General features: G+C 43.5%; 1 protein-coding gene across 5 annotated transcripts in view; it reads right to left on the bottom strand.

Annotated features, from left to right (window-relative positions):
- The window catches only part of LOC142194850 (plasma membrane calcium-transporting ATPase 4-like), a 174,757-nt gene extending 159,170 nt beyond the window's left edge, over positions 1–15,587 (bottom strand). For all 5 annotated transcript variants that reach the window (XM_075264243.1, XM_075264239.1, XM_075264240.1 and 2 more), the window contains exon 1: positions 15,396–15,587. The gene's annotated coding sequence lies outside the window, so the exon portion shown is untranslated. The remainder of the gene's footprint in view (positions 1–15,395) is intronic.
- Positions 15,588–15,861: the final 274 nt, after the last annotated feature.

The raw sequence follows: 15,861 nt of genomic DNA, 5'->3' as shown, positions 1-15,861 counted from the left end.
GGGCTCTGTGAATAGTAACAGAGCACGCCTGGTCCTTTTATTTAGCTGGCAGTGTCAGTGACTGTTAGACAGTGTTAACACCAGGTTGTTTAGCAGTCAGTAGCCCAGAGGGCTCCGTAGGGTTTAGTTTGTTTTTTTTAAACCCTGCTGACCATAACACTGGGCCATAAAAGGCTGCAGATCCTGCACTTCAGGGCAGATCCTGGGAGGAGAGGCAGTGCCTGCGTCTGTCCTGAAACACAGAGTATGGTGAGACGATACTGTGCTACTTTGTTTTGTTCATGTGGCTGGTAGTAAGCCACACGTACAGCTAGTTTGTTACTGTTTAGTAAGAGCTCGGACAAGCAGAGTTTTGACAGAAGTTAAGGCTGCATTTTATTTTACTAATCCTGCGCCTAATGTAAAGGTTTATTTATTGTGCTGGGTTTTTTAAAAAAAACTGGTAAGTGAGCAGAACTCGGTATGCAAACAATACTGGGAGCTGCATGCTGTGCGAAACAGCTCATCTGCAGGGTCCTAACATACTAAGAGATCCAGTAGATCAGTGCTTCAACACCATGACTCCTTAGATATTTACATTGTATAGTATCTGTTTTATAGTCACCATGTACAGTTACTACACGCTGTAAAAATAGTGCATGGCTGCTAAAAAACAGATTGTGTATGATGTGAACAGTGACACCCCCCAGTAAGACACCCCCAAAAGATTTGCACCCCCAAGATAATTGCACATTGACTTTAACCCATTCCTGAAGTAGGAATTTTTAGTTTTTCCATTTTTGAATTCTCCACCCCACTCCAAACTCCATAACTTTTTATTTTTTATTTTTCCCTTCTCAGAGCTATATGAGGGCTATTAAGCGGACTTAATGATGCTACCATTTATTATACTGTACAATGTACTGGGAAGATGGAAAAAAATGCAGTGGTGTGGATTTGAAGAAAGTGCATTTGTGCGACATTTTTACGGCGTTCACTTTGCAGCCAAAATGACATGTTTTATTCTATGGTTCAGTACGATTCCAGGGATACCAAATTTATATGTTTTTATTTACATTTTAAACTCTTAGCATAAATCTAAAACTGTGCAAAAAAAAAAAATTTCTACAAGTTTTGGCACTTTTGATTTTATTTTTTCCCCCACTAGCACATGGAAAAAATATTTTTATAGATTTGCAGATTAGGTGTTTTCCAGACACAGGGATACTTAATGTGTATGTGTTTCACTGTATTTGAAGAAGACCTTTCATGTTGTCGGGCACCTGCGGTTTTATATACTGCTAGAAAGTCGACAGTGTGCCGAATTCAGCGCACTATTGGCTTTCTAGTTATGTGCCTAGTCCATAGACTAGTACAGCTACACTTGTCTGTACTGGATTCTGTTGAGAGAGGAGAGATTTGCCAAGACAGCTTAGAAGTCATGCTGAATCCAGTTGCAGAGAGAAGTGAACGTCACCTTTGACACAGAACTTTGACAAGAGGAGCCCCCTCATTCATTAACACACTGTTCATCTAACTAAGACCGAGTCGGTAAGCATGCATCCCAAACTTTCTGGGACGGATATCTGTAGGTATTAAAGTTAGGGCTGTTTTTGACAGGCCGCAATATAACGTTTAAGGAACATTACAGCTGTGGGGCATTGGAATAAATCCTTCACCGTGAGACCAACTCAGCAAAAAACTCGTCCGTTTGTTCTTTGACACTGTTATTTGTGGTTTAGGGGATTTTATGAATAGTTTATAAGATTGTAAGCAGCTATGCTACACCACAAGCACGCCCGTGACACACACCCCACATAATGGTTCCTGGGTTTCAAGGGATTAATAGGTATGGCAGCCAGCCTATCTGAACACGCTGACAGGTAAAGTTACCTTGTATATCCATAGCACATATTTCCGAGCAACACACTGTGCAGCACAGGGGCCTTGGCTCATACCTATGTGTATGTAATTTTGAGTTATCTGAAGTGCTAGTACCTTTGATTTCAGTAAAGTTCAGTTTTGGTTAAACTGGTGTTGGAATTGCTTTTCTTGTTCATGACTTTGCTGTATCCTGGGGAGCCCACCACGGCACATGGCTTATAGGTCCACGCTTTTAGTCACAACAACTATGACTGTAAGGGGGCGTTCACACTAGCGTTGGTGTCCGACAGCTAATGTCCGATGCTAATGTCCACGCAAGACTAGCTGTGTCCGTTACATTTTGCTTTGATTTAATGGGACATCATGTGCGTTCTTTTACAGTCCGTGTACACTTAAGGACAGACACATAATGTCCCATTAAATCAATGCAAAATGTAACGGACACAGCTAGTGTTTCCGATGCTAATGTCTGCGCAAGATTTTGCGCGGACATTAGCATCGGACACTAGTGTGAATGCCCCCTTAGGCTAGGTTCACACTAGCATTCAGGTTTCTGTCTCTCGAGTCCGCTTGGGAACCTGAAAAATGGAAACTATGTGCTTAAAAAGTGGTTACCCTTGGACCTCACAGTCTATAATGAGGTGCAACGGTTTGCCATCGGTTTTCTCCGCCTTTTTTTTAAGTGGAATACGTTCATTGAATGCGAGTGTGAACCAATGAGTGTGAACCAAGATGTTTGGTGGCATTTTTGACAACATGAAAGCAGTCTGCTTTCACAAAATATAAGCGACTAGCCTATGACCGCAACTTCATCTGCGTGGTGTTGGCATCAATGATCCGCCTATATTCAGCATATTGCTGCCATCGATGATTCGCCTGATATGGTGTTTCTGCAGTTCTCAAGCTGTCCTGCTGCTGAACTTGTTCCTTGCTCCGTGCCTGTGATTGTTCCAGCATCTCAGCAGCTCACTGGGACACCATATAATGAATGTGTTGTTTGCGTTGATGATCTGCCTACTCTGACGTTTTGTCTGCTCTAACAGCCACTTGACATCTAGCTTGCTCAATCCTCCTCAGCTCCATTTAAGGAGAAGTCTGTGACTTCTGGCTACCTTCATAGCTCTCGTGGTTTTAGAATTTTTTGCGACAAATTAGATTTTCTTTTTCCCAGCATATTTAAAATTGGCAAACTGCCGACTTGGATTAAAGGAGCTGCCTAGAGCAGGTCAGATAATTTGCAAATGCTTGCACACAATGGCCTCAATGTAATCTGTGTGTTTAGAGAGATAACAGACCAGGCTTTTATCAGCAAACTCCAATTAGCCGATAGTGATGGCAGCAAGAGCAGTTTAATATAGTATATATATTATAAATTTATTTAGTATCATAAGTCGTGAAGCCATGTCAATTTACCAGGATAAAAAGTATCCTATGTGTTAATCGAGGTTACAAAAAACCTATGTGCCAGATCCGTTCAGCCGTTTTTGCATAACAAACATCCAAACTTTCACATTTATAATATTAGTAGGATAGGATTTTCAAAACTCTTAAAGTTGCCCTAGCAGAGAAACCGCTAAAGAATGCATCACCAAGAAATGGCCTATTGGTTAAATCACAATTTTATGTTAAACATATTTTTTTAAGAATTTTTTGGGCGTTGTTTTCATTTGTCCAAATTCATATCTACCGTATATACTCGAGTATAAGCCGACCCGAATATAAGCCTACCCCCTAATTTTACCAGAAAAAACTGGGAAAACTTATTGACTCAAGTATAAGCCAAGGGGAGGGGGAAATGCAGCAGCTACTGGAAAATTTCAAAAATTAAAATGGTCAGAGTTTTTGGGTGCAGTAGATGCTGGGGAAGAGGAGGGGGTGTTTTGGTTGTCTGTCTGCCCCTTCCCTGAGCTTGAGGACTGGGTCCCCCCCCCCCCCCACTTGGAATTCAGCCTGGCTGAATATAGAGTGTCTGCAATGCTCCTATTAACCCCTTTTCCGACAGAACAGGATCACATCAGATACCCTATATTCAGTAGACCGGGCACTTTCAGACACAGGGATACCTAATGTCTATGTGTTTCACAGTCATTTTGTACTTTTATATGTATTCTAGGGAAAGGAGGGATTAAGAACTTTTTTTTTTTTTTGTACTATTTTATGGGAGATTCTATACATTGATATTGTGGCTGGTTAAAGACCCCCCTCACCCTCCTAAAAAAAAATATTATTTTTTATTTTTTTTTGCTGACTCGAGTATAAGCCGATAGGGGCTTTTTCAGCACTAAAACTGGGCTGAAAAATTCGGCTTATATTAGAGTATATACGGTATATGCTAAATAAATAAAAAAATCTTTTAAGTCTAAAACATTCTGTGACTTCTTGTTTTCTACAGAAGAACCATGGGACATAAACACAATAGTCTGAAGCAGACCCTACTCACTTATATGGGGAAGTTTACTAGGCATGCTCTGTGACCTGGGCAGAGGTCATTGTGCAGAAAAATAAAACGATAAACTATTGATAGGCCTCTATTGTGACTGGTGGATTCTGGGTCTTATCTTCATATACATGATAACTGCGATTATCAGTGTTACTGATAAGGGAGGAGGTTGCTGCAAGGAAGCCTACAAAAAACATGAAATCTCAGCATACTGTATGGCTTAGTGGTCAAAGCTGCAGGAAAGTTTTTTTTTTGTTTTTTTATTAATATAAGGCCTCACAATAAAATTCTTAAATATGTTTAGCATAAAGCTAATTTACAAAAAAGGTCATTTTTTTGGTGATATATTCCCTTTAAGCATTGTACTATGCATAAAGATTTGGAAAAGGTTTGTGTCTTGCAGAGGTACTCATTTGGCTAGCCATTTTCTTGCTTTAGCAGTAAAAGGCAACGTGGAAAGAGGAGGTGAAGGGACATCTGTTACAAACAGGTGCTACTGGCTATCCAACCGTGACCTCAAGGGCAACAGAAGAACATTGATATGAAAAGGACAAGTAGTGTTACAACAGAAGACAAAGCAATTTTAAAATGCAAATATATTTTGCAAATATACCGTAAATAATTAAACATTTTGCTTGATTTTAAAGATTTTTTCTACCCATCTTAATTGTGACAGTCATTTGTCTTGATTGGTTGCCAACAGATACAGCCATGATAATTTAGCCACAACAAGCAAATCATAGCCACAGGTTAGATAATTGCTCAGCCAACAGCTAGCTAGAGCATATAGCTAGCTTAAGGCGAGTTCACACATGCATTGTTTATTCCGTTCTGTCATAGTAACAGAAGAACTGATTAAACAGCAAAGAGTGATCTATATAACGATAGCCAACGACGAATCCAGAGGTACCCCATTAACTATAATAGGGTTCAGGTGGCATCCATTATGTTTAAAGAACAAAGTCCTGCCGGCAGGCTTTTCTAGTCAACCATTTTAGATGGATTCTGCAAAGGAGCCTTCAAGTCAAAATATATAAGTAGAATAAAAAAAAAAAAAAATATATATATATATATATATATATATATATATATATATATATACACACACACACACACAATTTATTTTATATATATATATCCTACTAATATTATAAATGTGAAAGTATGTTTGTGGGTTTGGATGTTTGTTTCTCAATCACACATAAACGGCCAAACAGCAAATTTTAAAACATAGGCTACTTTACATCCATGTACACCACCGGACTTCAACGCCACAACCGGTGATTTTCACGGCATAATTCGCTGAAGGACCTGAGGTGACGTTCTAAGCAGTCGCCCTTTCAAGCAGAGGAACATGGAATCTCTCAAACTTCGGGCGTGTCCCGAACAAGCATCCGTAGTGTTCTTGCCGCCACAACTGCATCGCCTGCGGTGGCTGTGTGCGCTTACCAGGGGACCGAACTCTTCCACCGCAGATGGAGAGGAGGTTGACTGCGCTGCTGCCGGGAAGCTCTGTTCGGCCTGCTGTCCTGCAGCAGCTGCAGCCTATGGAGTCTGCATGTCAGTCGGCAATGTAGCGACCATGCAGCGTTTGTCTGCATTAGCGCACAGTGTCGCGTCCAGGCTTGGGTAAGTACGCAGTGTTATACGGCCGCAGGGGAGGGGGTGTCACGGCAAGGGAGTTTGGGGAGGGGGGGGGGGGGTAGCTTGGGGATGGTGGTTGCAGGGAGTGCCTGCCAGATGGGGGCTACAGGAGAGGGGGCCAGGGGATGGAGAGCCGGAGGGGAAGGGGAGCCGATGCACTGTGGGAGAGTGTGCAGGGAGGAGGGGGGTTCTGCAAGGGGTGCCTTTGGGGGGGGGGGGGTTTAGGGGCATCAGATAGAGAGGGGGTCGGGAACGCAGGACAGGAAAGGTGTATGATTGGGAAGAAAGGAGGGGGGGGGAGCCAGGGCAAGGCGGTAGGTGGAGAGGCTACGGGGACAGGTGAGGGGTAAACGAGGTCAGGGCGCGCAGGGGTGAACGTGGGGCCACACGGCGACTCCTAACCAAACGCGAATGCCTAAACATAAGCGGCACAGCGCTAACGCCAACCCGCAGACAAAGTCGCAGGCACATGCTAATATATATTATGGATATTTTTTTTATTTATTTTTTAAAATACACAGATCAGCATATTAACTGAATTTCCTGATTTACATATTCAGCAGCACATCATCATTTGGATTATGATCTCAAAAACAAATTCTCCATTGTTCATTCAAGTAACAGTGGGATCACTGGTTTTATATCAGCCACCCGTACAAATATAATTAGGATCACCAGCATTAGCAAAGCTTTGGATGACCCGTTTTATCCTATCAGCAAAACAGCTCAGTGAGGTTCATCCGCTTATACCTATACACATGGCTTTCAAGGGGATCAAAAATACAGACGGCACAATCACGGAATTAGAACTAACAATATTATTTACAAGACCACTGTGTCCTACAAAATGTTTTTGTAACATAGCCACTTAGAACCCTAACACAATGTGCTATGGACGTCCAGACATGTAAATGAAGAAAAAAAAAAATAAAAAAAATTGTTGTGCAGGTTTATGTCATGTTGTACACTGGGATACAAATAATCTCCATGCAAACAAGAAACATAAAAATACAATTTTATTTAATAATAATAAAAAAAAAAAAAAAAAAAAAAAAAAAAAAAAAGACTATTTTTGTACACAGTTTGCTGGGAGAAAATTTACTCTGTTTCCTAGTAACAAGGGTATAAGCAAACAAATGACTATGTTGATTCACAATGCTACTGTGGAGACCATCATAGTCACTCAACATACTGGAGAAATGCTGGTGGTCGATAATGAGACCACACCAGCATCTTCTTCCTCTTCAGTACTTAAGATGTGAATTTTAATCCTGGCATTTATCAAAGAGAACCTTTCACCTCCCCCAACATGTCCAGTTCTTTGCATCATTTAATAGGCACTAGTCCACTGATTCTAGCACAGTTAGAATTTTTTTCTCTAGCCCCCACCATTCATGAGCAATCCATGCAGTTAATTCGGCATTCACACTTGCGCCGTTGTCCGCCCTTTGTGTTTCTGCAGCTTGCCGGCAGACAGTTTGAAAACACATTCATTTCAATGGGTTTTTAAATCAAACCAGCGGTGTCCGAATGCAGCCTCTCCGCAGTAAAACCATTTTTTTTTTTGCACAGGCACAAAGTTGGACATTCAGGACTGTGTGTCAGTGCAAAAAAAAAGCGGTTTCACGGTGGAAAGGATGCAAAAGGACACCGGTGGTTTGTTTTAAAAACCCACTGACTCATTGCCGGCGATCCCCAGGAAAATGGCAGCACCACGGTAAAATGGAAACTTGACCAAAGCGCCAGAAGGGTTAATGCCCGCGATCGGTGCAGGCACCAATCGCGGGCATTAGTACAAAGACCCAGCAGCTACGGCGGCCGCCCAGCTCCCAAGCGGCCACCATCTTTAGGCTCCATTCCCACAAGTAATGCGCCACGCATTCAGACACGTATACACGTGTCAGAGCGCTCAAAACAGATCCCATTCACTTCAGTGTGCCGGCTCATACGCAATGGGTTAAAAAGCTTCCCATTGATTTCAATGTGTAGCGCGCGTGAGCCGGCACACATTGAAGTGAATGAGATCTGTTTTGAGCGCTCACACTGACACATGTATACGTGTCTGAATGCGCGGTACGTTACTCAGAACGGAGCCTTAAACACCCGGCAACCGACATACTAGTACAGTAGATGTTGGGAAAGGGTTAAGCTCTACAATGTCAGGGGAAGCGCGATTCAGAGCTCCAATCACAGGCAGCCAGTGTCATAGCTCAGAATCACATCCCTTGTCACTCCAAAACTAACAGCATTGATTGCTCAGGAACAATGGGAGCTAGAGAAAAAAATTCAAACTGCATCAGAATCTGTGTAGCAGTGTAGCCCGTTACGGGTCCTATTCACTTGCCGATCCTGGCTGGGCCAGGATCGGCAAGTGACACTGCGGGCCCCACAAACACTATCATTATACTCGGGGATCTTTGCAGACCCCCGAGTATAATAATCAGTGGACCGGGAGAGGTAAGGAAACCTAAAAAATACTGTTACTTACCTCTCCACGATCCTGCCAGGCCTCTGTCATTCATGTCTGATGTCTCTGACGTCATATGACCCGGGCCTGCTTCCCGGGTCATGTGACGTCCAACGTCATTAAAGCAGGACAAGAGCAGCGGCCGACAGCCTAGGAGCCGGGGGACAGGTAAGCAACTGTTTCTGTTTTTTTTTTTTAATGTTTTTATTCCCCCGGGTCTCCGATTATTATACTCTGGGGTCTGAAAAGACCCCAGAGTATAATAATTGTTTATGGGTGTCCACAGTGGGACATAATACTGTGTGCAGGGGCCACTATGGGGGATAATACTGTGTGCAGGGGCCACTATGGGGGATAATACTGTGTGCAGGGGCCACTATGGGGGATAATACTGTGTGCAGGGGCCACTATGGGGGATAATACTGTGTGCAGGGGCCACTATGGGGGATAATACTGTGTGAAGGGGACACTATTGGGGATATTACTGTGTGTTGGGGCCACTATGGGGAATAATACTGTGTGTAGGGGACACTATTGGGGATAATACTATGTGTAGGGGCCACTAAGGGACATAATACTGTGTGCAGGGCTTACTAAGGGGCATAATGGAGTGCGGAGGAGGGGGTCGGTCGAGGTCTTCGGCGTCAGTTGGGGGGGGGGGGGCATGTCTAAAGTTCGCCACGGGGCCCCGTCATTCCAAGTTACACCACTGCTGTGTAGCACTACTAACTCATTGAAACTCCTGGACTTGTTGGCGTTGAAGGGTACGCTTTAAAAGGAACCCATCAGGTTTTGGTTTTTTTTTTCAATCTAAACTGACTCCAAAAGGTGCAACATCAAATAATAATCTTTCCCATGGGGCCACTTTCTGTGGGTGAACAGTCAAGTTGTAAACTATACAATACCTTAGACTGGCATTTGCAAATTATCTTATGCAGATTCAAATCATGGAGTCATCATATTAAATCACATTCTGTGAGGAATTACAGCCATATTCCTCACTGACAGACGTCAACCCAATACCCTACCGAACTGCTGGCCTCACATTTATTGTCATGACTGTATGAAGCTGCTCCCCGCCACTCAGGACTAGCTATGGTTAACGAAAATTTGAAGCCGCCAATATAAGGCTCCGTTCTCACGGAGTAACGCGCCGCTCATTTAGACTTGTATACACGTGATTACAATAGGTGCTGGCTTACACGCGCTACACATTGAAATCAATGGGAGGCACATTTCAATGTGCTACGCGCGTAAGCCGGAACCCATTGAAATCAATGGGATCTGTTTTGAAGTGCCGCCCTCTGGCACGTGTCTAAACGAGCGGCACGTTACTCCGTGAGAACAGAGCCTAAGGGTAAGTTCAGACAGTGTTTTTGGACCAGAACCTGAGGCCGCCTCAGGTTCCAGTCCAAAAGCCGGGTAGCCACGACTGAAAGTCAATGCACTGCACCAGCATCCAGCCGCGCGCTCCGCTCAGGATTAGGCCCAATGAATGGGCCTAGTCTGGAGGAGGGTGTGTCTTCAGGCGAAATCGTGAGGCGAAACGGCCTGAAGAATGAGCATCTCTCTTCTTTTTTCCCGAGAGCCGGAAGAAACGGTTCCCACTAAAAACTCCTGAGCGGCTACCGTTGATTTCAATGGGAGCCGTCTTTTTGGTCAGGATTTTGAGGCGGATACAGCCTCAAAATCCTGACCAAAAATCTCTGTGTGAACTTGCCCATAAGTGCTAAAATCTTGTACCCCGACTTTTCAGCAACAAAATTTTAGTGCAGGTGCCATAGGAAGGGTTGTCAAATAATGCTACACATGTTGGGGTCAGTTCAAAGTGGGGAGAAGAAAAGAAAAGAAAAAAAAAACAAAAAACAAAAAAAAAACACCACAACGCCCAAAAGGTTCCCTTCAACAACAGAAACGGCTTACCTACAACCTTTGATCCCTAAACCCGATGAGCAGACAGTCACTGCCTTACAAACACTTCAATACGCTACAGAAGTTAGGGCAACAATTCCATTGACTTTTAGGGGTGAAGATAATAGAAAAAAAAGCAAAATTCAAAACTAAGCTGGTGGCATTTTCCGACTCCCCACTTTCCAAAACCCTTTTTTAAATTTTCTGTTCACAGAGCCATATGGGGGCTTAATGTTTGTTGGAGAGGCAGCTGCCACAGGGCCCGACACGTCAGGGGGCCCAGGTCCCCGACGTGTCAATTTGAATTTTTTTTTTTTTAACTTCTGCAAGAATGCGACGGGGGCTAACTTGAAACTTTTTTTTTTTTTTTTTTTTTTTTGGGGGGGGGGGGGGGGGGGGAATGCCGAAGCTCGCTATTACATACCCGGCATCCGGACCCTCCGAGTCAGAGGCAGAGTACTGAAAAGCGAACACCCTGCAAAGGCTAATGTCCTATTCACCACGGTACAGCCTGTAAGACCGTCTTTGCAGGGTGTTCGCTTTCCAGTACTCCGCCAGGAGCGTGACGAGCATGACCTGCCCCGGTGTTTGTATGCCGCGTCGGAGGGTCCGGATGCCGGGTATGTAATAGCGAGCTTCGGCATCTCCGCTGTAAGAGTTAACAGCGGAGATGCCCTGGCCTCAGGAGATGTCCTCTCCCCCCCCAAAAAAAAGGGTCAAGTTAGCCCCCGTCCCCCCACCTTTAAAGTTGCAGGCCGGCTCCTGCGCGACGAGCTTGCAGGAGTCGACCTGTTCAGATGACAGCCGGGAGCCTAATGAAGGCTCCCAGGCCTGTCATCGCTATATTACTATTGCGGCTGGTCTCTATGACCATCCGCAATGGTAATGTATAGAATCTCCCATAGACGACAATACACTTGTATTGCCGTCTATGGGACTTGCAATCAAATGATTGCAGGCTCAAGTCCCTGGGGGGGAGGGGGGGGGAAGTTTTAAAAAAAATTAAAAATAAATAAAGGTACTTTTCAGTTATCGGGCCACTAAGGGACATAATACTGTGTGCAGGGGCCACTAAAGGACAGCGCGCAGGAATGCGGAGGAGGGAGTCGGTCGAGGGGGGCGCCCATGTCAAAAGTTCGCCACGGGGCCCCACCATTCCTAGTTACGCCACTGCTAATGTGTATGTGTTTCACAGTATTTTTCTTAGTTTTATATGCAGTCTAAGAAAAGAAGGGTGATTTGAAATTTGAATTCATTTAGATTTATTTATTTTTAATACTTTATTAATTAGATCCCCTGCATAAAGTAGGTTGCCATACAAATAAATGCCAGACAAGCCTGGAAGCCTTCAATAGGCTCCCAACTCTTATGGCAACAGATCCTACCCAAAATGGCGGGAAAATGGCACATCGGGTCAGATCTGACTAAGGTGCAAGGGGCTTTAATGCCCGTTATCATTGCAGGTACTGATCTTGGGCATTAGCACCAGGTCTCTGCTATATTTAAATATCTGACATGCATTATACTAATACGGCAGATGTCAGGAAGGGGTTAAAGAAGCACTTCAGTGTTTTTTTGTTCTTTCATTATTTACATATTCCCACAACATTTATAACTAAACTTATATATTTAGTTATTCCTTTCTATCTGAAGATTCATGGTTCATTTACCTCATCTTGGTCATATGATCTCAGTGCGACTATTTGAAAATACTATGGCTTTCTGTTCTCACAGGAGAGTCGTCATGTCAGACAACAGACCTTTGTAAAATTCAGACTGGATTGACTGCATCACAAAGGGTCTCCACAGGGGGACAAACCTGCTATCACTAGTTACTGCTGATGTAAGCCAGCATTTGTCATCCAGTTATAATGAAGATCATAGTGCAGCCTCAATGACTGCATATATTGGTCTCAGATTATTTAGGAGAATATGAAGGGAAAAGGATAACAGCACTGTCTCCAATATCAGTGATACTACAGTCCTTCAGCTTCCTATCTGATGCACCATGAGAATGAAAGGAGAGCCATGAGACAGTGACATCACATGACCCAAATGAGAAGAAGAATCCCATCATTTTTCAGTAAGAAATCATAAACTAAATAAGGTAATACTGGCTGAATATATATTTGGGGGAAATAGGTAAATAACGAAGAGGGGAAAAGAAAACTTTAAAGTACTACCCATAAGCCAGGTCTCTCCTATGAGTCATAGAGAAAGACTGATAGAGTAGGATGCTCTGGCAAGCCAATCCTGTACTAAATGGTAGGCCATTCACTTGCCTAATATACACGTTATATTACAATACCCTGCAGTGGATCACTAGAGGTTTTAGGAAACATTTTCATAAGCTTTCAGATTCAAGCCTTACTCACGTCATTTTTTTAATCAATGATTTGCATCAGTGATTGTGAGCCAAAACCAGGAGTGAAGACTACACAAAGGTAACATATGAGAAGATTTGCACCTGGTCTGTGTTTTTCTCCCACTCCTAGTTTTGGCTCAAAAATCACTGATGCACATCACTTACCAAAACACTGTCATGTGAATAAGGCCTTAAAGGGGACCTTTCATGAACTCATGCATATGCGGTTTTATATACCAACAGAAGACAGACAACGTACTGAATTCAGCGCACTGTCGACTCTCCCGGTATGTGCCCAGGTGGTGGAGATATCGTTGTAGTTAATTTCACCACTGATCTCTCCCCACTGTCAGAGGGGCGTTCCTGACGTGTCCATAGCCTTGTACAGTTATGGGGACGTTCCTCAGTGCTCATCATCATCATCATGATGATGCTAGGCTGTGAGGAACGCCCTCCTGACAGTGGGGAGATAACGGTGCCAAAATTAACAGCACCGATACCTCCAGCCTCGGAGAACATACCGGAAAAGCCAACAGTGCACTGAATTCAGTTAAGGGTAACTTTCTCCTGCCTATCCCTACACTGGTAACATACATGTCAACTGGCAAAATAATACAAAATGGAGGAGAAGGCAGAGCAGATTTTTTGTAATATTTTGTCATTTCAGATCACACCTCTAATTATACAGAATAGTCTTATTTCAAGTGTGAAGCAACCCAGCCAGAATATGTCCTTAGATGTATCTGAATATAAAAATCTCCTCTCAAACTCTATTTCAATACCAAGGTCATAACTGTAGAACTCAGAATAAGATACCGTAATAGGCCTTATACATGGCCCAATATGAACAATGGCAAGGATTTATAGACAACCACCATAAAGTGATAAGAATGTTTTTATCATTTAGCAAATTAACGGTCTACAAAAAATTAAATCATTCAGCAGGTCAGTTAGGAGAAATAATGAATTTTTGACATTAAAATGAAATAATGGACCATTAATGTACAGTACAAGCTTATGGGGTAGTGCTTCCTGGCATTCCTTGAAATCTAGTTAGATATTCCCCAGAAAAAAAGCAAGGCGTAGTAATGCAGATGCAATGACAGCATAAAAAAAAAACAAAACACATTAATTCATTGTCTGACCATGCCCTTCTTAATCTGAGAAAGGCTGTACAGTACTTGATGCACATGTGTCTTTTTTCAACTAACCTCCTTCAGATGGCTATAATGCATCTCCATTTTAGCATCTGTATTGTACCTGTAAATCCTGTCCCGACTCAGACTAAAGATATTCACTAGCGGTATCCTAGGGATCTATGATGCTGTAAGTGTGAACAGCACATTATCTGCAACCAAAACATGGACAAAGACATACAGATGCATTGCAGAGGTCTTAAGGCTGCTTTGCATGACTGTACTGAGAGAAATTAAGTATGTGTGTAGAATGTATTTCCTGGCCTGACAAGCGGCTCCTGTGACACAAACTTACAGCATCTTCATGATTTAGGCTGCTGTTAGCGTCAGAATTACTGCAGTGCTTCTGTCCTACCACAATGCTGTTAGTGCAGGACACTAAATTAAAATCACGTTGCTTATAGTCAGTCCACAGGAGCAATGGTTGAATTGGAGAATACAGCTGACACATGGATTTTCTAACTGAACAGACACATGAAAGTGACTTATAATGTCATAGCAAGAGTTGTTTCTTTTAGGTTAGGTCCACACCTAAATATCTGTGACTATTACATACAATAGAATGCAGCCTGTAAAATCCAATACACATGCTGCATAATCAGTCCCCTGCAGATGTAATCATTGGATTGTTCCATGATATCAGAAATAACTGCAACATGTGAATACAGTTGGCAAAGTCGCTGTAGATACATTTCCCTAAAGGATCCGCCAAGGTTGGAAATTACAACTTTAGATTTGGTGACTAAATTCCAGATTGTAAATGATGAGGCAAAAAAAAAAAAACTTTAACTACACAACATGTCTCTACCTGTAACTGCTCAGCTACATACACAGAAAGCAACAGATCCCTGAACACACAGCCGCAGTACATGGAAAGTTGGAGCAAGTTTTCCACTGGGAAGCAGGTCTTGTGACAGGGAAACCCCAAGCCTTCTAGGGGCAGCCACAGTACAAAGGCTGGGGGAAGTCAGAAACTGTGACGCCAAAAAGCAACCTCTGAAGGATAGGGTTATATTATTACAAGGCTCTTCTGCTGCCATATGCAAGTGAGGCATTGAAAGCAAAGCTATAACATAAGGATAGGAGCAGACTATAGAGGGATTCCACTTACACCATCTCTTGCTGTATGGATATAGTCTACACACATAATGATGTAATTCCACACTTTTCCTATCCAGTCAGTCATGTACAGGATACAAGGGCGCATATTTGAGCCCGAGCAGGAGCACGCCCATGCATGCACACGTTAACCAATGCAGTGCAGTCCTTCAGTGTCAATGTAGGCTCCAGGCAATGGAAGTTATTAAGGGCTAAACATGCAAGTTCTCCCCTTATGGCATCGGGCATCATGGTGCTATATACGTGCAGTCCACCTGACTGGATCTACCTGAATTAGTAGCGGCACAAATAGAAGCCCCTTCGTCACCTGTACGAGTGTACGGTATATACAGAGCTCTTACAAGAACATGGTGACATATAGCAAGAATTACACGCCCTGTGGCCACTTACCGTGTATGCCCCCGCAGCAGGACCTAAGCACAGTGAGCCGCACAGCTTGGGGAGAGTAGCCAAAACACTGAGGGACCTATCTGGCCTGTGGATACGGGAAATCCTGTGGGATGGTGAGGGCTACAATCACCAGCACTTCACCCATCGGGCTTCAGAAGATCCCTATCCAGATCTGTCTCAAGCAGGCACTGCCCAGCCCGTGGGCGGCGCCTAAGCAACAGAATGGGCGGGAAGCTGCGTCGACGAGGCCGTCTCTTTTGCGATTTAAGGGGAAAAAAAAAATGTCCTTCCTCAGCTTGGTGTTTGAGAACTGCAGGCTGTTGCATTACACAGACGTGAGAGGCGGCAGCAGCCCTGCTGGTTGTCCTGAGGAGTCACATCATGCGGAGCGCAGTGGCGCACAGGTTGGAGCCGCTTAGAAGAAGACTACATTGTGGTCAGCACTGTTGTTAGGTGGAAGTCATAG

Source organism: Leptodactylus fuscus, chromosome 2 (genome assembly GCF_031893055.1).
Source record: "Leptodactylus fuscus isolate aLepFus1 chromosome 2, aLepFus1.hap2, whole genome shotgun sequence".
NCBI classification, from domain to species: Eukaryota; Metazoa; Chordata; class Amphibia; order Anura; family Leptodactylidae; genus Leptodactylus; species Leptodactylus fuscus.
This window is presented reverse-complemented; position numbering and strand designations above follow the sequence as displayed.